General features: G+C 48.5%; 1 pseudogene across 1 annotated transcript in view; it reads right to left on the bottom strand.

Moving 5' to 3' along the window:
• The window catches only part of LOC144805788 (uncharacterized), a 107,158-nt pseudogene that overhangs the window by 39,289 nt on the left and 43,546 nt on the right, over positions 1-24,323 (bottom strand). Inside the window, exon 4 of the transcript XR_013605599.1 lies at positions 460-577. The product of XR_013605599.1 is annotated as an uncharacterized LOC144805788 (transcript). The remainder of the gene's footprint in view (positions 1-459; positions 578-24,323) is intronic.

The raw sequence follows: 24,323 nt of genomic DNA, 5'->3' as shown, positions 1-24,323 counted from the left end.
ATTAATTATATTGTGGCAACTGGTCGATAGTTGATCTTATATTCAGACTTCACTAATCTCACATCTTATGACACAACATCTTCCGTCCTACTATGCTCATCCGTCATACTTAGTAAAAGATCTCTGACAAAGTGCGCTCTTGTGCTGCCCGCCAGGCATTGTAGCGCGGCCTGGTGAGGAGTATAGCCCAATGATGAAGCATGTCACCTTCAGGTGAGTGAAGGCAACTTGTCTTAAAAGCACATGCTTCCTAGGGTGTCTGCGTTCAGTTACAGATAATGTCTCTGGGACTGAACCTCCGGAACAGTATACTGTGATTTGATTGTGTTTTATTTTAACAAATGTACATAGCAGATATTGGTCCTTCCTTCTTTCACAAACATGATCGGATACCTGCCTCGGAGCGCACTTCTTACAGACGAGTATGGGGTTATCATGTTGCTGCTACAAGCTCCTTACCTGTGCGAGTTATCGGGAACGATGCAGGGCCAGACCGAAACCAGCCACACGTGGAGATCAATGACAAATACTGAAGAATGAACAGAGCTTCCAAGCTGGTGACCATTACTTAATTGACCTTGAAAATAAGAGACATGTTTTTAGTATTCTGGTGACTCATGACCATAAAAAACAAAGGTTATAAATTCAATATTGTGTCAAATACTTAAAAAGTGGAACTGGATGTGCTGAATCGGATGTTGTCCCAGGTCATGCGTGACACCTTCCACCACTATTGCTTATGGGACTTGTAGTTTGGTTTTCCTCATTAAAAGGATGGGCTCTAAAGTCCCAGTGTTCTAAGCGATGTTGGTCAAAATCAGAGGCCTGAGTGAGGGTGAAGCATGACATGGCTCTGCTTAGCAGTGAGATGAACGATAGTTCCTCAGCCCTTCCATTCTTTGACAGACAGAGCCTCGTCAGCCGCTTATATTTTTTTGCAATGGGAAAGAAACTTTTATTGCAGCTTCTGTCCTCTGAAGAGATAAAACCCCTGGGTGTGTTTAATTGACTTCTGACAAACATGAACAATCAAGAACATGAGTTTCTGGAAAACTATCAAGCACCCAATCAGAATCAGCCGCCCTTCACACCCAGGAATTCTTGAGGCTTTGGAGAGGGTGAATTGCACGTGGTATAAGAGGAACACTACATCAAATTAAAGCTCACTTCTCAGGGTTGTACTGAACAGCCAGCCTCATGGCACACTTAGACAGCTCTTCACCTCCTCCTCCTCAAACTGTCGCCCAGCTATCAGGGCAAATGAGCCTTCAGCAAAGCCTCGCTGGCTTGGTTCCACACCGGACCAGGCAAGGCGGTCAACTCCATGCTCCTTCAAGTCAGCAAGCACTCTTGTCGAGCCAGTCCTAACCCCACATGGATGTTCCCCATCACAACTATTTTAATGGTACTAAGTTATGTTTCTGCCAAATGTATGAGTCAAAAAGTGAAAGATTTAACTAGGAAATGCTGAAAGAGAAATCATGACGTTTATCAATATTTCTGAGTCTGCCACAGTACACAGGAGCATTATTTCTCCAGTATTGAATCTTTCATAGGTTCACATGCTTGTATCTTCCCCGTCGTCATGGTGGGAGTCTCACGGTAACAGAATGACCAAAGCAGTATCATAGAGAAGAGAAAACTGCATAGATAAGCCCATAGGGCCTGAAACTATTTGGTAACCAGACCTCCTAGTTGTTTGGTCCAAAACTCAGCCAATCAGCACCCCTGCCCTGACATCACACTCCCCAACAGAACCTTCCTGCCTCAGATTTCCAACCGCCTTCGTGTGAGAAAGGGGTCTCCCTGAGCTCTGCTCAGTTTGTTTGTTCCAGTGTGAACTTTTGACCTTTCTAACTGAATTCTTTCTGGATATAAGGTATTGTGATCTATCTTTTTACCTTATAATGGCTTAAAGCTCAAAGAAGAAGCTTTTCAGGCCTTGCCGATCCGTTGGGAAAGCTAGGCTTTTTTCTGAAGAACCACATAAGGACTGCTTATACTGCCTTCATCCCAAGCATGTTGCTAAGGACTGTAAATACTGCAGAACTTTCTCTGCCAAAACCTTACGGGGACAGAGAAGCTTGCCTTCTGTTGTGGCTTCAAAAGAAGAAGGCCACCTCAGATTCTGATTCTGGAGAGGAATCCTCAAGTCAGCCTCCCAAAAAGAGGTAAACTTCTCATTTTGAGGAGGTGGTGGATCCTAAAAAGGGTAAAAAGAATGGAAAGGAGGCGTCATCTCTTCCTCCTACTCCCTTGAAGAAGCCGTCTAGTCTAAAAGGAGCATCTTCTGCTCCGTCGACCAGTTCTATGGTGTCTCCTGTTAAGATTGTGGTGAAACCGTCGACGACTCCGTCGACCACTACAGTGTCGATGAAGACCTTTCCGACGGCGACGACTGGGATCAAATCCATACCGTCGACGACGACGACTACGCCGTCGAGACCAGCTACCCCGTCGACGAGGCAATCTTACTCGACGACCACATCGTCGACAACAGGATCGATGACGAAGCCGTCGACGACCTCGACGACGACCTCCTCGTCGACAGTAATTCCGTCGACGATTACCCAGTCGACGACAGCTCCGTCGCCGATGAATATAGTGTCAACTGCGAAGGCTTTTAAATCTCCGCAGTCGAAGACAGTGATCTCTTTAAGATCTTTTCAATCGTCGACGGGATCGTCGACGATTAGGAAGTCATCAGAATTTATGGCATGGACAAAGATATCCCCTCTGCCTCCATCCACATTACTGGAGCAGGATTCTGAGGATGAGGAAGCTTCTGGAGTGGCATATAGTCCTTCTCAGCTTCACATTAAGAGCCAAGACACGGATGAAGAGCGAGTTTTTTCTTTTAAAGATACTGCTCAATCCAAATCTTCGAGATATGAATCTTTTCAGGAACCTTGTGACTATGATGAAGAGGAGCAGCAGGAGGAAGCAAGAGAGGAATCAGTCTCGCTACCAGGATAACTTGCTGCTTTTAAAATTATAGCGCACCTACTTTGTTTGCTGGCACCTTCAGCTCGAGCGTTCTGTGCAGCGGAGCTAGCGCTGTCACAGAGGCTGTATTTACTCTATCTCTGCCGCCATTGACGGCGTGCAGCGAGGCCACGCCCACTTCGAGGCCCCGCCCCCCGCCCTGTGTATATAAGCGCTGAATGCGAGCGCTGTTTGCATGAGTCACTTTCCCTCCTGAGGCAAAGAAGCCGGGAGACAGATTTACTATTTTTTAACCTTTCTGTCACTGATAACTTGCTGCTTTTAAAATTATAGCGCACCTACTTTGTTTGCTGGCACCTTCAGCTCGAGCGTTCTGGGCAGCGGAGCTAGCGCTGTCACAGAGGCTGTATTTACTCTATCTATGCCGCCATTGACGGCGTGCAGCGAGGCCACGCCCACTTCGAGGCCACACCCCCCTGCCTCTCTTAGCCCCCATAAAACATGTGCTTTCACCGGACGCGCAGCGGACGGGCGCAGCGGGCGCGTCGTGTGCGCGCCGAAGGCGCGCCTAAGGCAAGCCCGTCTTCGCCCGTCCTCGCCAAGTCATCGCCTCTCGCCAGTCCCCCTGGCCGGACATCATCAGTTCCCCGTCACTATGACAGGGAACAACTACTTGCATATAACCTGGTAAGTCCCTGTGTCCACCTAACAGGTACGCTTGGTCAAACATGCCTCAAATGTAATAGCTGTAACTTTACTACTGCTACCCCCCACCGCATCCGACAACTCCAGAACTCACCTATAATTATTCCTATTACGGTTCTGCATCTCAATGTTAGGTCACTCTCCAAACACTATTCCGAAGTTAACACCCTCTTACTGGATGAAAACCCGGATATTCTGTTCCTCTGTGAAACCTGGTTACGTGATGACATCTCTGTCATACCTAATCTTACGCTTCCAGATGAATACCATATGCTTAATCTGAATAGAGATGGGAGAGGTGGAGGCATTGCTGTCATCTACAAGAACATTTATACTTGCACATTCACCAAAGAAGAACTTACTAACTGTGAATGTGCTTACTTCAAAATCAATATTAACCCTAACTTCACTATGTCAGGTCTCTATATTTATCGTCCTCCAGGACCTGCCTCAAAATTCATTGAAGCTCTTCTTGAGACAGCTAACTCGTTAGTGACTAAAACAGCGAACTTTACCATATTAGGTGACCTCAATCTTCATTTTGATCTACCTAATGACCCTACGATCAAAAGTCTTCTTGCTGACCTCTCCGCCTTGCAACTCAACCCCCTGATCCACACTTCTACGCATTTAGCTGGACACACCTTAGACCCAGTATTCACTAACATCGAAGAGGCTAAAACTGAGGTGCCCCTTCCAATGGGATGGACTGATCATCACCTCATTAAATTGACTATTCTAATCAATAAAACTACGTACAAAAACGCACCAGTCCAACGGCTAAAAAGATCATGGCACAAACTTTCCACTAGTGATCTTCAGGCCACTCTTGGGGAAATCCATCTTGAGAATAACTCAGACATTGACTCAGTCTACAGTAGATTCCATAGCTGGATCACGGGAGGACTTGATACTCTCATTCCAGCGAAGTGGACGAAAGGACGTAGTACACCGACTAACCCTTGGTATAATGACATCCTTAAAGCCATGCGCAAAGACTGTAAAAGAGCTGAGCGTCTATGGAGAAAAGAATACAACAACGAAGACAAAAGTAATTATCCAGCTAAACAAAAATTGTACCACAAAGCCATCCGTGGAGCACGATCCGCCTTCTATGCTGAAAAAATCAACTCGAGTGCCACTCCCGCCAAAGAAATCTTTAAGCTTGTTAAAGAACTCCAGAGCTGTAAATCCCCCTCCCCCAATATCTCCACTGCCCAACAATGTGAGGAGCTTGCCACGTTTTTCGTCGCTAAAGTACAAAAGATCTACAGCTCCTTCCCACAACACTCCCCTAATCGTGTCAATTGCACTAACCTCCACCCTTACGGCACAATTATGACCAACATTCCAGCAATATCCGTTGACAACCTCATCAAAATGTGTCGTAAAATTAAAATTGGTTCCCCTTCAGACCCCATGCGTCCGGCACAATTTCTGGAGTCTCTTGACTTCTTCCTACCTTCCCTGGCCTCTGTTCTCAATCTCTCCTTCTCTTCAGCCACAGTACCATCTGCATGGAAGCAAGCTTGGGTTTCACCTATCATCAAGAAACCCTCCCTAGATCCTACCAAACTGGAAAACTTCCGACCGATCTCGCTGCTTCCATGGCTGGCTAAACTTGCTGAAGCCCATGTTAATAGTGTACTGTCCCAACATATGGTCCAGAATAACATCCTGGACCCATCCCAAAATGGGTTCAGACCGGGCCATAGTACGGAGTCTGCTCTTTTGGCCACTACCGAGTATCTCCGGACGGTCCTAGATGCCGGTCAAAGCGCTGCGCTGATTCTTCTTGATCTCAGCGCGGCCTTTGACACGGTGTCTCATGACATCCTTCTTGATCGTCTGGAGACATTCGGAGTATCTGGCCTGGCTCTAAGGTGGTTCCATTCTTTCCTTAAAGACAGATCCTTCTGGGTCTCAGCACCCCCTTTTCTATCGAAATCTCATCCAATTGCACAGGGAGTTCCGCAGGGCTCTGCGTTGAGCCCATCTCTTTTTAATCTTTATGTGCAACCTCTTGCAACAGTGGCTAAAGAGTGGGGTCTGACACTGTTGTCGTACGCCGACGACACACAGTTGGCCATTACTCTTACGGAAGGCCCGTCCATCTCGGCTGCTAGATTAAAAAATGGTCTCTCGGCAGTTGCCCAATGGTTGACGGACAACTGTTTACAGCTTAATGCTGGAAAAACAGAAGTGCTACTCCTTGGTAAGAACACCAGCCATTGGAATGAGCACTGGTGGCCGTCTTCCTTGGGCACCATACCACCTCCCAAATCCCTAGTTAAAAATCTAGGAGTGTGGATGGATGCCTCACTTAACTATCAGACCCACACCAAAAAAGTCGCCGGCACGTGCATCGGCTTGCTGAGAAATCTCAGCCATATACTGGGCTTTTTTGATGCTAAAATCCGCCAGCTTATTATACAAGCAACCATCCTCTCGCGTCTTGACTACGCCAATGTTCTCCTTTTAGGTGCTAACAAAGGAGAGATAGCACGGCTGCAACGTGTACAAAACTCCGCGGCGAGAGCCCTGGTCGGCCTTCCACGTAGATGCTCAGCCAGAGCTACCATTCGCAAACTACATTGGCTACCTGTTGACGCTAGAATTAAATTCAAAACCCTAATCATGACTTTTAAAATCCTTAAATTGGACAGTCCCACACTGCTCCGACCCCTCCTCACCCCTTATGTCCCATCGCGCATTCTGCGATCATCTAATCAACATCTTTTATGTGTTCCTCGCACTAAACTCTGCCGCATGGGCGGCCGCTCCTTTAGGGTTTTGGGAGCCAAGTTATGGAAAGAATTACCCCTTAACATTCGCTCTTTAGAGAGCTTGTCTGCCTTCCGGAAAGCTACTAAAACTCACCTATTCCCTGCCCCGTAACTTCCCTCTCCTCTACGCCTCTGGTCAGGTCTGTGACTTCATTAGCGCCGGGTCGCCTCATTGCTGGGGCAGCTGTTTTGCGCTTTACCAAATAAAGAATAGAATAGAATAGAATAGGATCACTGGTAACGGATCTGAGACTCATGATTATTGATTACTATCGTCGTTTCCCCGAGGCTAATGCTCCGGTCTCGACGCCTACAGTACCTCGAATGCAAGATCCAATGGCTCAGTCTACGCCTCAGACGCAAAAGCTGTGACCGACAGTGATGGGGATGATCAACCTGAAGAAGGTGAACTTCTATAGGATACCACAGAGGGACAGGAATGGAATCAATATGTGTTACCAACAACTCCTTCTCCTTCGCCTACTCCAGCGCCTTCGACTCCTCAGGACATTGGAGGTTTTCACGATATCGTGGAAAAAGCAGCTAAGCAATTTGATCTGGAGATGCCGGTTCAGGAAACTGAATGTTTTCTATATGATTTTAAGGATGACTCCAGAAAGTCAACAAGATCAATTCCAATTATTGAACATATTTGGGATGAGGGTCTGAAAATCTTGAAGACGCCAGCTTCAATTTCTGTTTCGGTTCCTAGAATCGAAAAGAAATACCGTGCACCAGAGTCCTCTCCGGCCTGTCTGATAGGGCATCCACGCCCAGAATCGGTGGTGACGCAGGCGGCGCAAAGAAATTAGAAAAATCTGGTCTCCACTTCTATGGTTCCACCGGATAAGGAAGGAAGGAGAATGGATGGAGCTGGAAAAAGATTCGCAGTTATGGTGGCGTCTACCATTAAAGATGCCAATGCTATGGCACTACTCAACCGCTTTAACAGGCAAATGTGGTCAGATATAGCGCCACTTTTGGCTTTGCTTCCAGAAGATAACAAGCATTTGCAATACAATAGGTCTCGCATTAGGAAAGTTTGAGCTATTGGTATTGTAAATGAGAATTTTTTTATTTATGTGTTGGTTTTGAAAATAGTGAAATTAATATCTTTGTCATTTACAATGCCAATAGTTTTAACTTTCGCAAATGTGACACCTATAGCATTTGTAATGCAATATGTGTTGTATTTACGTGACTTAGATAAATTGATATTACAAATAACAATGACTTAATTTTTGTAATAATTAATACTTAAATAAAAGTGATTGTAATTTATAATGGGATTAGCTTAAACTTTTGTAAATAACTTTTGTGAAGATTATGTTCAGTGTATTTTATTGTGACTAAAATCCAAGAACAGAAGTGAAATATTAACATCTTTTTGTGACATTTGTAATAAAGATTGAAACATTGAGAGAACATATTTGAACCAGATGTTGAATGGTTGCACAGATTGATGCTGTGGTGGCGCTGAGTGATGTTGTGGTGGCGACGAGTGATGCTGTGGCATTCAGTGATGCTGTGGTAGCGCATAGTGATGTTGTGGGGCCCCTGAGTGATGCTGTGGTGGTGCTGAGTGATGCTGTGGTGATGCGATAGATAGACAGAGTGAGTGCGATAGATAGAGTGAGAGCGATAGATAGAGTGCGATAAATGGAGTGAGGGCGATAGATAGAGGAGGGCGCTATAGATAGAGGGAGGGCGATATAGATAGAAGGAGGGCGATATAGATATAGGGAGGGCGATAGATAGATAGAGTAAGGGCGATAGAGTGAGGGCGATAGTTAGAGTGAGGGCGATAGCTAGCTAGCTAGATAGTGAGGGTGATAGATAGATAGTGACGCACTGGCGGCGCAAAAGTGACGCAAGGGCTCATAATTAAGCCCCTAAGTTCACAATGAAGAATCTCGGGATGAATGTTGGGATGCAACCTCCATTTTTATTAACTTGTTTCTGTTACAACATCAGGCTTTTTGAATGGTGGCTCACTGTAGGCCCCTAGCTACTCACTGGGGGTAGGAACCAATATGTGCATTTGACAAAAGTGCAGGAGTGATGTGTGACTGGCACACGTGTAAATGTGTTAAATAATATTCCTAAAGAAAATCTGCATTTTTTACCCTGCCATACTGATACTAGCTAATTATAGTATGTTGAGCATGCCTCTAATCCCCTTTCCATGTTTTGGACCAGTCAGTCAGGTGCTAATCCACTCTGCACGGATCACGACCACACACCTCAACTAAATGCTTTAAAAGCATGAATTAAGTACTACAGAAATCCATTATATGCATGTATTTCCCTGCTTCTGCTGCCTAATTAACAGTCAGTTGATTAGCCATTGTAAAGCTCAAGGCGAGTCTGCAGTTGAATAAAACAGAACAAAAATAGCTTCTTTCCAAAGGCTTCCAAAGGCTTGTGCATTCGTATTTGGAGGATAAGGCGTCTAGTTTCTATACTTATAGCATTATTTGTTATCCCTAAAAGTGTTCTGTTCCATGTGCTGTCCATATAAAGGAAGCGCTGTCTGCACACCCACAGCTCCAGGTACATAGCACAGCTCTTACACAGCTGAAATACAATCAATCACTCCTATTATACCCATACAGGGCATGTAGCTCTGTTTCATAATGTGTGTGAACGCCTATTCTGGAAATCCGACAGTGACACGTCCATAGCACTAATGAACCACTCCCTTCACTTGTAGCTGCAAAGAATGCTGTATCTCTGAGGATTTCAAAAAAATGTTGCGTCATTCAATGAATTGTAGGCAAACACCTAATAAATGACTACTCACATGACTTGAGTTGTTGAGTCTTCCATGCTCTTGTCTCCTCCTCACATAGAGTGTTCGGTGCTCCTGTTCTTCTAACACAAGTGCGTGCACTGGCGTGGGTGTAACTAAGTGCGTCAGCGCGCTGCTTGCAGAGCAGACTGCACGCTGCTATTCATCCCGCGCCAGGCAACAGTATTTAAGGGTGTGTGGTAAAACAATATTATCTACGTTTGAGCACTCTGGGCTTCATATTCCACCGGTGAATGACAGTATAATGTCGTTGTGTGATGGAACGTCGGTTTTGCAATGCTGTTGCTAAGTGCCTAATTACCTACAGGTAATGACATCGCTTGAAGTGTTTGCCTTATAAATAAGTTCCTTTCGTCGACAAAGAGGGTGTACTTAGCCTGAAGAGGTGAAAACACTTCCAAAAATAAGCCCTCTGTACACATATTGTGTTGTGAAACAGCAAGGCATTTGCCATTTATCCAACGAGCGGGTACTTATAGCAATAGTTACACAGCGGATGCCTCAACTGGTTTTTGTCACGTGGTCAAGACCGTTTGTACAACTCGGAGGATTTAAACAAGGAAATTACTGGGTCAACATTGGTGTCTTCTGTCCCACTTAGGACGTTCCGGAAACATAAAGGACCGATCGTGCCATAAATTAAATTCATATCTCCCGCAAGTGCAAAATGTTCATTATTCATAAAGCACAGAATTGTGATGCGCCCAAAGTTACTCGCATCCGACATCGTGTACTTTACACAGCTTAAGAGTAACTTATGCACTTGTGAGTACACTATGCACGGGCGAGTGAGAGAGAGTAGGGAAAAGCAGGTGGGCATTCAGAGGCGAAACCCGAGAGTGGCGAGGCTGGCAGTGCAGACTAGAGGAACACCCACAGGGCTGGTTCGAAGAGTTGGTGTCCCCGGCTGAAAGAGAATGCGCGAAGCCCCTCTTTGATTTGCATACACTGACACATTGAGGGGCTGTTTGCATCTCATCAGATGACCCTGCTCCAGGAACTGCTTGGTGCAGACCTCTCCTGTGCTGCAGTCATAAAAAAACCTTGGTGTCAAAAGCAGTAACTCTGCTATCTCTTTAAAATAAAAATCTTTCATCTGCATGATACAAGTTTGCTTCTCTGTAGACACATTAGCCCTCTATACTACATTATGAGTTAAAGCGTGACTAGACAAATCACAGACCTTGAAGTTTGCATGCAGTTCCTTGAGGCTGGTTTATAGCTCACTGTGTTATAATTGAAGGATTGCAATTTATGACCTGCAAGTCATAAAAAAAATCTCGGTGTCAAAAGCAGTAACTCTGCTATCTGCTAAAAATAAAAATCTTTCATATGCATGATACACGTTTGCTTCGCTGTAGACACATTAGCCCTCTATACTACTTTATGATGAGGTAAAGTGTGACTAGACAAAACACTGATCTCAGCAGCAATAGCCGCCAGAGTTACCTTACCATTATTATTATTATTATTATTATTATTCCATGAGATTCCATGAGATTTAGATGGCACACAAAGCTCTCAGCCGCAGGTGGCTTGATCTCAAAAGATATTTTAAAAAGCAGCCTTTGCAACCCATTAAGCCACAGCATATTTACTGTCACATTTCTACTTGTTTCCTATTTCTTTGTGGAAGACTTTTAAAAGCAAGTGTATTAGAGGACTGTCAAACTGCTGTTCATGACTCATCCCCTCATTACTTAACCCTCTGTTTGTTGCCACATCTGGACCCCCAGTTTATGGGTTCCCGAAGTAAAGTTTTTCCAATTACAGCACTGAACACTAATCTTATTTCTGTTAGTTTTTGTGAACGCGACTCGAATGTACTGGAGCGCTCTAGGTGAGAACCAGTTACACGGCACAACCTAGTACGCCAGGCAAATGTTGACTCGTTTCACTGAATACATCTGTCTGAACTGCGTGTATGTTCAACAGACCCCCACAAGCCACTGTTCCTTCCCAGTGCGAGTGAAACCGCTCCTCGCAAAGCATTACAGTAAATTAATGCACAACGCGTTTTCAATGTAGAACACAGACCAGACAGTGAAAAACCTTAAAATTCACGTGTCACTAGACACTGTAATAACACGGAGCTGCGGTAAAGCGCTATTATTCAGGCGGATTCTAAGATTTAAAATATATATATTATTTTACCTCACTGCTGATGAATGGGCACGAGCTTTTAGATAACACATGCTTAACGGAAGGTAGTCCTTGCAGTGAATTGTTTCAGAAAGCAAACAAGAATGGGCTGCCACCAATTCTTTAGAGATATTTATTTACATGAAAAGGAAAACCAACGCTGCAAGACATTCTGCCACGAGGCTCGGGTTATGCAGCACTAGAAGAAAGTTACACCGAGTGTGTCTGGTGCTGTATTACATCTCCAGCATTCACAAACTTGGTGATTAATAGCGCGGCTCCTCCGAGACCGGCACTTACAGACCAATAAAAAATAAGGAAACCCTCTCCCTCCTCCCACCCGGACCTCCGTGCACCCCCTCCCCGCGTTCCCACCACCAATAACATAGCCGTATATTACCTGCCCCACCTCACTCAGCACGGCAGCCCCTTGTCCTCAGTCGTCACGCCAAGAATGCGGCAGCCGCAGCCTGGAAATTCCCATTGTCCGCTCGCTGAAGCCATCCGCACAAAAAACGAGGCGCGCGACGCGATCCGATTCTTTGGACAGGAGCAGCAGTGAAAGATGATCTGAATCTGGTCAGAGGGACCCTGTGGCCCTGCCTACCGTAAGGTTCAGCCTCTAAGTGACGTCAGGCGGGCACACGCACTTCCGCGCAGGCGCAGAGTGTTCTTGGCCGCTTCTCTGCTTGCTGATGGCATACAAGAGGCGTTGGACGGGACGAGAATAGCCCAAGGGACCCGGTGAGTGGGGTCGGGGGCTGTGTGTGGGAGTGGGGTGGGAGGAGGGGTGCGTGTGTGTGTGCGTGTGCGTGTGTGTGCTGTGTCTGTGTGCTGACTTGCTGGGAATCTGAGGCAGGGGATGTGCACGGCGCCGGGCTGGGCGTGCGCGCCCACAAGGTGAAGTCGACGCTCGTGCCCGGCCCCTGTCTCAGATTCCCAGGAGACGGGTGACAATAGTTGTCGAGCTAGACATGCTTCGCATGTGTTCTAGCTCGACCTAAAAAATAGTTTTATATGTCACTACGTGCAAAAACCATAAATCGATAACAATATGACGTTGCAGAATTATGAACATACTTTAAACTGGCATCATGAGAAGGATACCGCTTCCGCTCGTTTGAACGATATACTTAACATGTTTGTTCTTATCTTTTAAAATTCTTTTTTAATCATTTTATAGGGATATAATATTTGTATTATGACATTGTTATGGTTTTAAATAACTTAAACAATAAAGATTACTTACTTTAAAGACCTGGCCAAGCCTCATTCGGCTGCTGCCGGGGCCCTGGCCGATGATAAAGTGCCTCCAGGCCGGAACGTGGACGGCGTGCTCAATGCTTAGTGGTGCCGGGAGATGTAGTTCCTCACCCCTGTCAGTCACAGGTTTGTGGCAGGCAAGCAAACAAAGATTAACGGGCTCCCGTTTCAGTGCAAGACAAATTGCCCGAAGCTCTAGAAGGTTGACATGGAGCCCGGACTCCGCTGGAGTCCAGTGGCCTCTGATCTCCGCCTCTCCCATGCAGCCACCCCACCCCAGAAGTGATGCATCTGACACCATTGTGAACTCTGGTTGGGGTAGGGAGGGGGGCCTGCCGTTGACCCAATTGTGGTTCGTTAGCCACCACTGCAATTGGCGTGCAGAGCCCTCCGTGATCTGGATACAATCGGAAAGATTCCCCTGATGTTTTGCCCACTGGAACTTCAGATCCCACTACAGAGGCCGCATATGCCACCTGGCATAATCTACCAGCAGGATGCAGGAGGTCATGAGGATCATTCTGACTGAAACCTAGGATAGAGGCTTAAAGATCGGAATCATAGCCCGAATATCCCGGACTCGCTGTTTGGAAGGATAAGCCCGAAACTGCGTTGTATCAAGAACCGCTCCGATGAAAAGGAGCTTCTGAGAGGGAATCAGGTGTGACTTTGGCACGTTGATAGTGAACCACAGCGAATGCAGGAGGTCCGCTGTAGTCTGGAGGAGGGAGACGACAGCCTGGGGCGAGCCCGCCTTCAACAGCCAGTCGTTGAGATACGGGAAGACGTGAACCCCTGATCGGCGCAGATGAGCTACAACCACCGCCATCACTTTCATGAGCATCTGAGGGGCGCTGGTAGGGCCCCAAAGGGGAGCACGCTAAACTGAAAATGCTCATGGCCAATTAGTGAACCGTAGGTAATGCCTGTGGGCTGGCAGGTCGGGAATGTAGAAATAGGTGTCATGCAAGTCCAGCGCTACCATCCAGTCTCCAGGGTCGAGGGCAGACAGAACCTGAGCCAATGTCAACATCTTGACATTGGCTCAGGAGGAAGTGGTTGACGTCCTGTAGGAAGGTGGCTACCTGACTATGGTTACCCCAGATTTTTTGCCTGTGTTTAGCTGGTTTTTTGACTTAGTTGACCTGGTTCCCTGCTAATCAGGGCCCCAGGCCATCTGCTCTCTCTGTAAAATGGATTCCATGTACCCTAGGTACATACCACAATTGGAAATGGACTCCTTGTCAGCCCCTGTATAATGCACTATAGGTGCCCAGGGCATAGGGGCCACCAAGGCCTACCAGGGGCTGCAGCATATCTTTTGCCACCCCTGGCTGGTTCTTAAATTGACACAACTGGCTGATCACTCAGCTGGGGTAAGGTGGTGTAATCACCCCTTGCTTAGATATAGTATACCTATATCTAAACCTATATCTGGACACATATTAACCTGTGAGCCACTCCTATGGAAGGCCTCATCAATCCTGGAGGCAGAGTGCGTGGTTTCATGTGAGATGGAGCTCTAGCATGAGCTGAGCCTATCTGCAGCTGTCAGGAACAACTCCCTAAGCTGTTTCAGGATAATGCCATACCATATACTATTAAGTGCCTTATAATCCTCGCGGTTATTTAGCAACTTTGGTTTGGCTTTATCAAAACATGTCGTGTAAGGTGTCATACGCTTTGGAATACCATCCCCTCGCCAGTTCTGGCGACGGGGATGGCATTCCACCCCTCTAGAGGGGTAAGACATGTTCCTTTACTAAATGCGGTTAATTTCTCCAAAGACCTTAAGATCCACAAAATGGATGCCTCTGCCACAGACAAATGTCTGGACCCCTGCAGTTGACCGAAACTCAGCAGATGGGGCCTGGACAAAGGGTTTCCTGTCACAGGAGGGTGTCACCACCCTCCAGACAGGAGATAGTGTATTGTAGCAGGGAGGTTTGAAAGAAACCAGACACTGCCTGGGGCGCACAAGGCTGCCCCTTGCATAATCCGGCCAAACCGGTTCTGGGGCACTCCAGCCCTCGTGCCAGGGCGGCCTGGATCAAAGGAAGGGGGTGTATCCACCCACTTCCTGGGTCCCACCCATAGGAGGGGACCTAGCAGGTAATCACGCCCACCAGATTCGAATAAGAGTGGGAGCAGTGCCAATGCACATCAGATTTCCTGGAAGAAACATTTGAAACGATATTCTGGACCCTTCGCCCTCCATCTCAACGTGGAAGCCCGAAGAATCTCCCTTGTGGTCAAGGAGTGACCACCCTGCAGCAGCAGGCACCATCCAGCCCTTGACGTCTACTTAGTTGCAGTTCCCGCTGGAACTCGAGCGACTGAGATCAACGAGATCAAGCCTGCCCAGCTTCTAACAGCCCGATCCACAGTCCCTGCAAAGCTGAGACCCGTGGAGGCGACCGGAAGCGTGGGGCACGCCATCTTGAAGTGACCACGAGACGCTGACCGTGCAGCCCACGAGTGACCCTCGAAGCTGTGCACCGGGGTTTGAGAAGCCCCCACCCTGAGCTACTCCTGAGCCGAAGTTCAGCCCTCCACACTCGACGAGTGCTGCGTGGGGCCCTTTGGCACGATTTGGCTCAACGCGTTGGCCCGGTCACTTGCCAGCTGGCTTGTGGTCCCTGTGCCGACGAACTACCTAAGAAGACTCGTGAATCTGGTTGCTCCAGATCCACACCAGCTCCCCTGAAAAGGAGCCCCGACTCTGACCTTCCTGGTCCGAGTGAGAAGCAATCTCCGATCCTGCGTGGATTGCTCTTACCAAGGCTTGTTTGCTCCAAACTTGAAGCCGACGGCACCGACGGTGAGAGCCTGCGTGGGACAGATCGTGACCTGCTCCTGGACGTCGCAGATGCCCCAGAGCCCACGTGACAGCGGAGAGAAGCTCCTCGACGACCACCTGATTGCGCCCGACATTGCCTGGTTCCGTCCTGGTTCCACCCTGGTCACTGCTGAGTGACCCAGACTCTGTCCCCTCTGCTTTCAGGTACTCTACAACTTGAGTCCACCCTTGGACTCCACCGGACACTTCATCTTTAACCAGCCTGCAGCCCTTTCAGCTTCAAGCACCAAGAGCCTGCGTGTCAAAACCCGACGCCACTTCGACCCTGTGCACCCACTTCCTGTGGGTGAGGTAACTTTGCTCCGCCGGTGTTCCCACACTGGTGCACACCTCTAGGGTCTGTGTGTTAAGTTTTGTTCCTCTAGGTTCAGCGGAAGTGTCCTTAAACTTTAACTCTTTGACTTTTACGCACCATTGGTTAACATTGGTGCATGCGTGCGCTTTCCGCACATCTCCCGAATCCCGAGGGCCATTCCCGACTTCAGCATTGCTTGTCCTGACTGCTCCCAGCGATTCCCTAGGCCCTAGGCCTAACCACTGTTCGAGTGGTCTCTCTTATACCACTTGTTTAGTATATGGTTTGAGTGGCCACCCGCCCTCATCCATAATTGTGCAACTTGTATGTTTAAACAGTGCTTTTGATTTAACGCTTGTGCCCCTTTATTCATAAAGAATACTGGGGATTGTTTTTAGTAATAAACACATATATTTTTATAATATATACTTGTGTGGTGTCCTTTCATTTGGTATTACAGGATTGTATGTGGTAAAACAGCTCGCTTAACACGACCTCTTAAGTTAAGCCTTTAGGCTGCTTAGTCCATGCTACCCCTAGGATAGCTTGTCTAATAAGGTTGACTTACAACCAGACACCATAAGGGATTGTTTGGTCAGGTAGTAGGTGGTTCCAGAATTGGAAACATCCCCTACCAGGCCAACTTCTCACATTGGTGAGCAGCGGTGCGGATTTGAGCTTGCTGTTGTTTTACCAATGCAATCTTTGTATCAAATTGAAAGATCACATCAAGTACCTCTAGGTACATATAAAATCAAAAGCTTAGCATATTAAGTTCTACTGAACTTAGTAGTTGTAGGTTGAAGGGATTAGCACACCCTGACTACAACTAACTAGCAAGGTACAGTAGGAAAACACTTAGTGTAGGTAAGTGCACCACTTACACCTCACTAGTAACCATGTCTGACACAGGAAAAGCCTCAGGGTCTGCTCCTGTGACAGTTGACCCTACCCAGGCAACTTTTGGATATGACAAACTAACCCGCAGAGACTTGATTGCCTTGTGCAAAGCAAGAGGGTTAAAAAGGGGCAGAAGCCCCACCTGCCTAATCCTGGTAGAAATCCTAGAACAGGATGACTTAGAGAAGGCTAAAGCAGCTTCCCTAGACACAGGAAATGGAGGGAACCCCCTGTAGTTGATCCCCCTGAAGAGGAGGATGATGATGACTTGGATGAGGACTCAGATGTTGAGGACTTAGAAGTACAGGATCAGGGTAGCCAGGTTCCAGTTGGTAGGCTTAGCCAGGCCAACTTGGACCTACTGGGGAATGGAGAGGGCCAGCACCTCCCCAGAACCCAACATGTGATTCTCCCAGGCAACAGAAGAATGAGATCTCCCTCAGGGGACTCTCATATTTCTAGTGCCTCCAGAGAATCAGAGAGAGGCATGAGTGCTTCTCAGAAAGCTGAGCATAGGGCTAGGATGAGGGCTGTCAGACTCCAGATAGAGAGAGAGGAGGTAGCCCTGAGTCAAGCTAAGCTTACCTTAGCTCAAGCTAAACTTGCCTTGGCAAGAGAGCAGAAATTGTGTGGCTTAGATGCCACTGGTGGCAGCAATATTCCTAAAGAGAAACCCAGGTCCTATGATAGTAGAAACCTGACAAAGATTGTGCCCCCCTTCAAGGAAGGGGATGACATCCACAAATGGATGACTGCTCTTGAGAGAGCCTGCATGGTACAGCAGGTTCCTGAGGAACAGTGGGCAGCAATCTTATGGTACTCCTTTTCAGAGAAAGGGAGAGATAAGCTCCTCACTGTTAGATATGAGGATGCAAACAATTACAAAGTCCTGAAGAGTGTCCTAATAGATGGGTTTGGCTTAACCACTGAACAGTACAGGTTGAAGTTCAGAGACACCCAGAAGACACAGACTCAGGACTGGACTGATTTTGTAGATTGTGCTACTAAGGCTCTGGAGGGTTGGCTACATGGCAGCAAAGTACATGACTTTACAGGATTGTATAATTTGATTATGAGGGAGCAGATCCTAAGTAATTGTCAGAACCAGCTCTTACACCAGCACCTGGTGGACTCTGATCTGACCTCTCCCCAAGAATTGGGAAAGAAGGCAGACAAATGGGTCAGAACCAGGATTAGGCCTAAGAATCAGGACAGTAACCAGAAGAAGGAGTCTACCAAGCCTCAAGATAAGGGTGGGGATAAAAATAAAGAAAAGACTTCCCCAGGGCCCCAAAACTCCAAGAATGGGGGTGGGTCCCAAGACACTTCTTCAACTGAGAAAAAGCCTTATTGTTATGCCTGTAAACAGGTGGGGCATTACAAAACAGACAACTGTTGTCCCAAGAATAACAATAAAGAAAATATACCTCCAAAGCCCGCTTCAACACCTCCTGTTACTGTCAGCAGTAATTCCCCAGGAAGTGGAAGCACACCCAGGAATCTGGGTGGGTTTACTGTTGGAGCTCAGGTGGACCCTGGCCTATCCAGGTCCCCATCACCCAATGATCTTGTTTATGAGACTGGCATGGGGTTTGCCAACTTCTCTGCTTGCCCAAATACTTTGAGCAAGTATAGACAAGAACCCATCATAAATGGTTTGAAAGTTGAAGCTTTTAGAGACACAGGGGCTAGCATTACCATGGTGGCTGATGGCATAGTCCCCTCTAAGCAACTTTTACCTGGTGCCACATACCAGGTTACAAACATTGATGGAATACAAACAAATCATCCCATGGCAGTAGTAAGTCTCAGCTGGGGAGGTGTCATTGGCCCAAAGAGAGTGGCAGTGTCACCAAACTTGCCTGTAGACTGCCTACTTGGTAATGATTTGGAAATCTCAGCCTGGGCTGAGGTTGAACAGGAAACCCATTCTAGAATGGTGAATTCCAATGGAAAGGTTAGTGGGGCTGTAATGGCTACAGCCCCAATTCAAGATGTCCTTCCTGAAAAGGTTGGTAGGGCTGAGAAACTCTCTGCCCCATCTTTAGCAAAAGCTCTTCCTGAACAGAATAGCAAAGCTGTTATGATAACAGCAGAAACCCAAACTGAGTCTCCTCCTGAAAAGGTTGGTGGGGCTGTGATGGCCACAGCCCAAACTCAAACTGATGTGTGTGTTGTGAAGCCTGAAATGATGGATAACTCCACACAAACTGAGAGCATGGAGGAGGAAGAGAAATCTCCCCCTCACCAGACTTTAGGAAAGGATCAGCCTCCTCAGGGAACTGATCTTACCCCTGATGAAGGAACTGCCCCAGAGGTGGTTGGGCCTAGCCTGACAGAGCCTCTGATGGCGGTGGACCCTTCTCAGGTGGGACCCAGTCTGGAGCAGGTAACCTGCCCCTCTCTCCCTTGCCTTAGCCAGCCCAGGGCTGCAGAGGACAAGAAGGACAGTGAGACCCAGAGGGACCCCTGTCAAATAAAGCACCCCCATCAACAGATTAGGTGCACCAAAACTAGTAGCCCTAGTGAGGTGAAAACTTTAAAAACTCCTGAGGGAGCCCCCTTAAAAACAGTTAGGGACCTCCCACAGATGGATTCTGTTGGGCACAGCCAAACCTGGGACCCAAAGGGCCCAAACCTGAACTGTCCCTCCAGCAAGCCAAACAGAGGGACCCCGCCTCCAGCTTTAGGTAGCCAGAGGTTGACCCTGAGAGCACAGTGCAACTCAGTTAAAGAAAGAAAGGCACACATGGTGGAAGATAATTGGAGGAAGCCAAGCCCTAACTTAGTAGAGCCTCACTTCAATACTCCATATCCAAACCAGCCTTTAACTTTGCATAAACACACCCAAGGTAGTGATTCCCTATGGTGGAGACCCTCTAATACCCAAAGGGTGAGGGACTGCTTAGTGGACCATGAGACAGGGGGTACCCATGCTAGTGCAGGTACTTCCTTATATGGCCACTCAGGCAATATAGGCTTACCTGGCCAAGGATAGCCTTATCTCCTTTCGTTTGGGGGGGGGGGTTATGTAGGAAGGTGGCTACCTGACTATGGTTACCCCAGATTTTTTGCCTGTGTTTAGCTGGTTTTTTGACTTAGTTGACCTGGTTCCCTGCTAATCAGGGCCCCAGGCCATCTGCTCTCTCTGTAAAATGGATTCCATGTACCCTAGGTACATACCACAATTGGAAATGGACTCCTTGTCAGCCCCTGTATAATGCACTATAGGTGCCCAGGGCATAGGGGCCACCAAGGCCTACCAGGGGCTGCAGCATATCTTTTGCCACCCCTGGCTGGTTCTTAAATTGACACAACTGGCTGATCACTCAGCTGGGGTAAGGTGGTGTAATCACCCCTTGCTTAGATATAGTATACCTATATCTAAACCTATATCTGGACACATATTAACCTGTGAGCCACTCCTATGGAAGGCCTCATCAATCCTGGAGGCAGAGTGCGTGGTTTCATGTGAGATGGAGCTCTAGCATGAGCTGAGCCTATCTGCAGCTGTCGGGAACAACTCCCTAAGCTGTTTCAGGATAATGCCATACCATATACTATTAAGTGCCTTATAATCCTCGCGGTTATTTAGCAACTTTGGTTTGGCTTTATCAAAACATGTCGTGTAAGGTGTCATACGCTTTGGAATACCATCCCCTCGCCAGTTCTGGCGACGGGGATGGCATTCCACCCCTCTAGAGGGGTAAGACATGTTCCTTTACTAAATGCGGTTAATTTCTCCAAAGACCTTAAGATCCACAAAATGGATGCCTCTGCCACAGACAAATGTCTGGACCCCTGCAGTTGACCGAAACTCAGCAGATGGGGCCTGGACAAAGGGTTTCCTGTCACAGGAGGGTGTCACCACCCTCCAGACAGGAGATAGTGTATTGTAGCAGGGAGGTTTGAAAGAAACCAGACACTGCCTGGGGCGCACAAGGCTGCCCCTTGCATAATCCGGCCAAACCGGTTCTGGGGCACTCCAGCCCTCGTGCCAGGGCGGCCTGGATCAAAGGAAGGGGGTGTATCCACCCACTTCCTGGGTCCCACCCATAGGAGGGGACCTAGCAGGTAATCACGCCCACCAGATTCGAATAAGAGTGGGAGCAGTGCCAATGCACATCAGATTTCCTGGAAGAAACATTTGAAACGATATTCTGGACCCTTCGCCCTCCATCTCAACGTGGAAGCCCGAAGAATCTCCCTTGTGGTCAAGGAGTGACCACCCTGCAGCAGCAGGCACCATCCAGCCCTCGACGTCTACTTAGTTGCAGTTCCCGCCGGAACTCGAGCGACTGAGATCGACGAGATCAAGCCTGCCCAGCTTCTAACAGCCCGATCCACAGTCCCTGCAAAGCTGAGACCCGTGGAGGCGACCGGAAGCGTGGGGCACGCCATCTTGAAGTGACCACGAGACGCTGACCGTGCAGCCCACGAGTGACCCTCGAAGCTGTGCACCGGGGTTTGAGAAGCCCCCACCCTGAGCTACTCCTGAGCCGAAGTTCAGCCCTCCACACTCAACGAGTGCTGCGCGGGGCCCTTTGGCACGATTTGGCTCAACGCGTTGGCCCGGTCACTTGCCAGCTGGCTTGTGGTCCCTGTGCCGACGAACTACCTAAGAAGACTCGTGAATCTGGTTGCTCCAGATCCACACCAGCTCCCCTGAAAAGGAGCCCCGACTCTGACCTTCCTGGTCCGAGTGAGAAGCAATCTTCCGATCCTGCGTGGATTGCTCTTACCAAGGCTTGTTTGCTCCAAACTTGAAGCCGACGGCACCGACGGTGAGAGCCTGCGTGGGACAGATCGTGACCTGCTCCTGGACGTCGCAGATGCCCCAGAGCCCACGTGACAGCGGAGAGAAGCTCCTCGACGACCACCTGATTGCGCCCGACATTGCCTGGTTCCGTCCTGGTTCCACCCTGGTCACTGCTGAGTGACCCAGACTCTGTCCCCTCTGCTTTCAGGTACTCTACAACTTGAGTCCACCCTTGGACTCCACCGGACACTTCATCTTTAACCAGCCTGCAGCCCTTTCAGCTTCAAGCACCAAGAGCCTGCGTGTCAAAACCCGACGCCACTTCGACCCTGTGCACCCACTTCCTGTGGGTGAGGTAACTTTGCTCCGCCGGTGTTCCCACACTGGTGCACACCTCTAGGGTCTGTGTGTTAAGTTTTGTTCCTCTAGGTTCAGCGGAAGTGTCCTTAAACTTTAACTCTTTGACTTTTACGCACCATTGGTTAACATTGGTGCATGCGTGCGCTTTCCGCACATCTCCCGAATCCCGAGGGCCATTCCCGACTTCAGCATTGCTTGTCCTGACTGCTCCCAGCGATTCCCTAGGCCCTAGGCCTAACCACTGTTCGAGTGGTCTCTCTTATACCACTTGTTTAGTATATGGTTTGAGTGGCCACCCGCCCTCATCCATAATTGTGCAACTTGTATGTTTAAACAGTGCTTTTGATTTAACGCTTGTGCCCCTTTATTCATAAAGAATACTGGGGATTGTTTTTAGTAATAAACACATATATTTTTATAATATATACTTGTGTGGTGTCCTTTCATTTGGTATTACAGGATTGTATGTGGTAAAACAGCTCGCTTAACACGACCTCTAAAGTTAAGCCTTTAGGCTGCTTAGTCCATGCTACCCCTAGGATAGCTTGTCTAATAAGGTTGACTTACAACCAGACACCATAAGGGATTGTTTGGTCAGGTAGTAGGTGGTTCCAGAATTGGAAACATCCCCTACCAGGCCAACTTCTCACACGTCCCTCAAGTCTAAGATAGGACGCAGGCATTTGTCCTTCTTGGGTACCAGAAAGTAGTGGGAGTAGCAACCACAACCTACTTCTGGCACAGGGACGCGTTTGATGGCTCTCTTGGCCAGAGAGCCGCAACTTCCTGGCAGAGAAGGGCCAAGTGATACTCCGACATGTGATGGAATTGAGGTGGCATTGATGGAGGAGTAGTCTCGAAGGGGAGGAGGTAGCCCCTTTGGACTATCTGCAAAACTCACCTATTTGACAGGAGGTTCTGCCAGTGGGGGAGGTGATGGCGAATCCTGCCGCCCATTGGCCCAGGAGGGTCGGGCTATGAAGGTTTAGAAGCTGCTGCAGAGGGGGTACTGGTGGACTGGCCCCCACGTTGGCCCCTGACCACGACGCTGCGTCCCACGTCCCTGGCCACGCAGAGGCTGAACAGTATACGCAGGCCTGTGGCTCTGGGCGGAACGTGGTGGGACATCCCTTCCATAGCCACAAAAAGAGTTAAAAAGCAGACTGCGCTGGGCGAGAGTTAGTACCAAGGCTTAAGGATCATTCTTAGCCCTAGAATCCTTAAAAAGCTTGAGCGCGTTGTCCGCTTTGTCACCACACAAACAACAGCCATCAAAGGGTCTGTCCAAAAGAGTTGATTGGACATTGCCCGAAAAGCCAGTAGACCTTAGCCAGGCAAAGCGTCTCAGTGCTAATGACGTTGAAATCGTCCTGCCTAGTGAGTCGGCGGTGTCCAGCCCACATCGTATGTGAACTTTGTTGCACATCTCCCCTCAGCAGCTGCAAGGGAGAGCACGTCCCGTGACTCTTCCGGGCACTGAGGCAGTACCTGCGAGACAGTGTCCCACACATAGTGGGTATAACGGCCCAAGAGACATGCAGTGTTCACAGACCTCTGTCCTAAGCTGGCGAAAGAAAACATCTTCTTCCCATGATGGTCCAGCTTCTTGGATTCCCTATCAGGTGGAGCAGTAGGGAATGCACCATTGGAAGTAGAGGCTTGGACCACCAAGCTCTCAGGAGTAGGGTTTTGGGAGACGAAAATGGGGTTGCCCGGGGCAGGGCGGTGGGGTGGGGCAATCGTCCTATCCACAGTAGCCCCTGTGCTGGGCTTGGACCAAGGGCCCAGAAGGATGTCTGTGAGGGCCATATTGAACAGCAGCAGGAGCTCCGAAGAGGCCGCTGATGGTTGATGGACCTTGGTCAGGAGGTTAGTACTGATTGCCACCATAGGAAGCTCAAGGTTTAAGGCCTCAGCCACCCTACGCCACACCACTGCGTATGATGCAGCCTTCTCTGTAGCCAGAGTAGGGGGAGAAAGCATACCAAGGTCTGGAGAAGTGTCCAGAGCACTGGCCACACCAAACTCCTCTCTCCAGTCTGGTTCTTCCAACTGGTATGCTAGAGGGTCCACAGACCCCTCCTAGTCCTCAACTTCCTCTGGTTGCCATTCAGGGTGATAGTAAACACCAGGGTAGAACAAGGGTACAAAAGTACCGCGTGGTGCCTGTATCAGCGTCCGTTCTGCTCCGTGTCCATGTCGAGCGGGAGGCCAGGGTAGACAACGGTTGGGGACACAACCTGCAGTGGAAGGGGTGGAGGTGTCGTCAATGGATTAGACGCCGGAGGTGGTGTCGTAATGTCGACCAGCCCCAATCCAGATCCAGGAGTTGATCCATGGGAGCACTGCGGAGCCGAAGCCGCCAGCATCGAAGGCCAAGAACCCCCAGCCGAGTCTGGAGGGTCCGAAGGCGCACTGGCCCAGTAGGGGCACAAGCAGCCCCCATGCTTACTCCTTTTGTCGGTTTAGACTCCATCAGAAAAAGCAGAGAAGTT

The sequence above is a fragment of the Lissotriton helveticus genome (assembly GCF_964261635.1).
Source record: "Lissotriton helveticus chromosome 1_1 unlocalized genomic scaffold, aLisHel1.1 SUPER_1_unloc_25, whole genome shotgun sequence".
NCBI lineage: Eukaryota > Metazoa > Chordata > Amphibia > Caudata > Salamandridae > Lissotriton > Lissotriton helveticus.
This window is presented reverse-complemented; position numbering and strand designations above follow the sequence as displayed.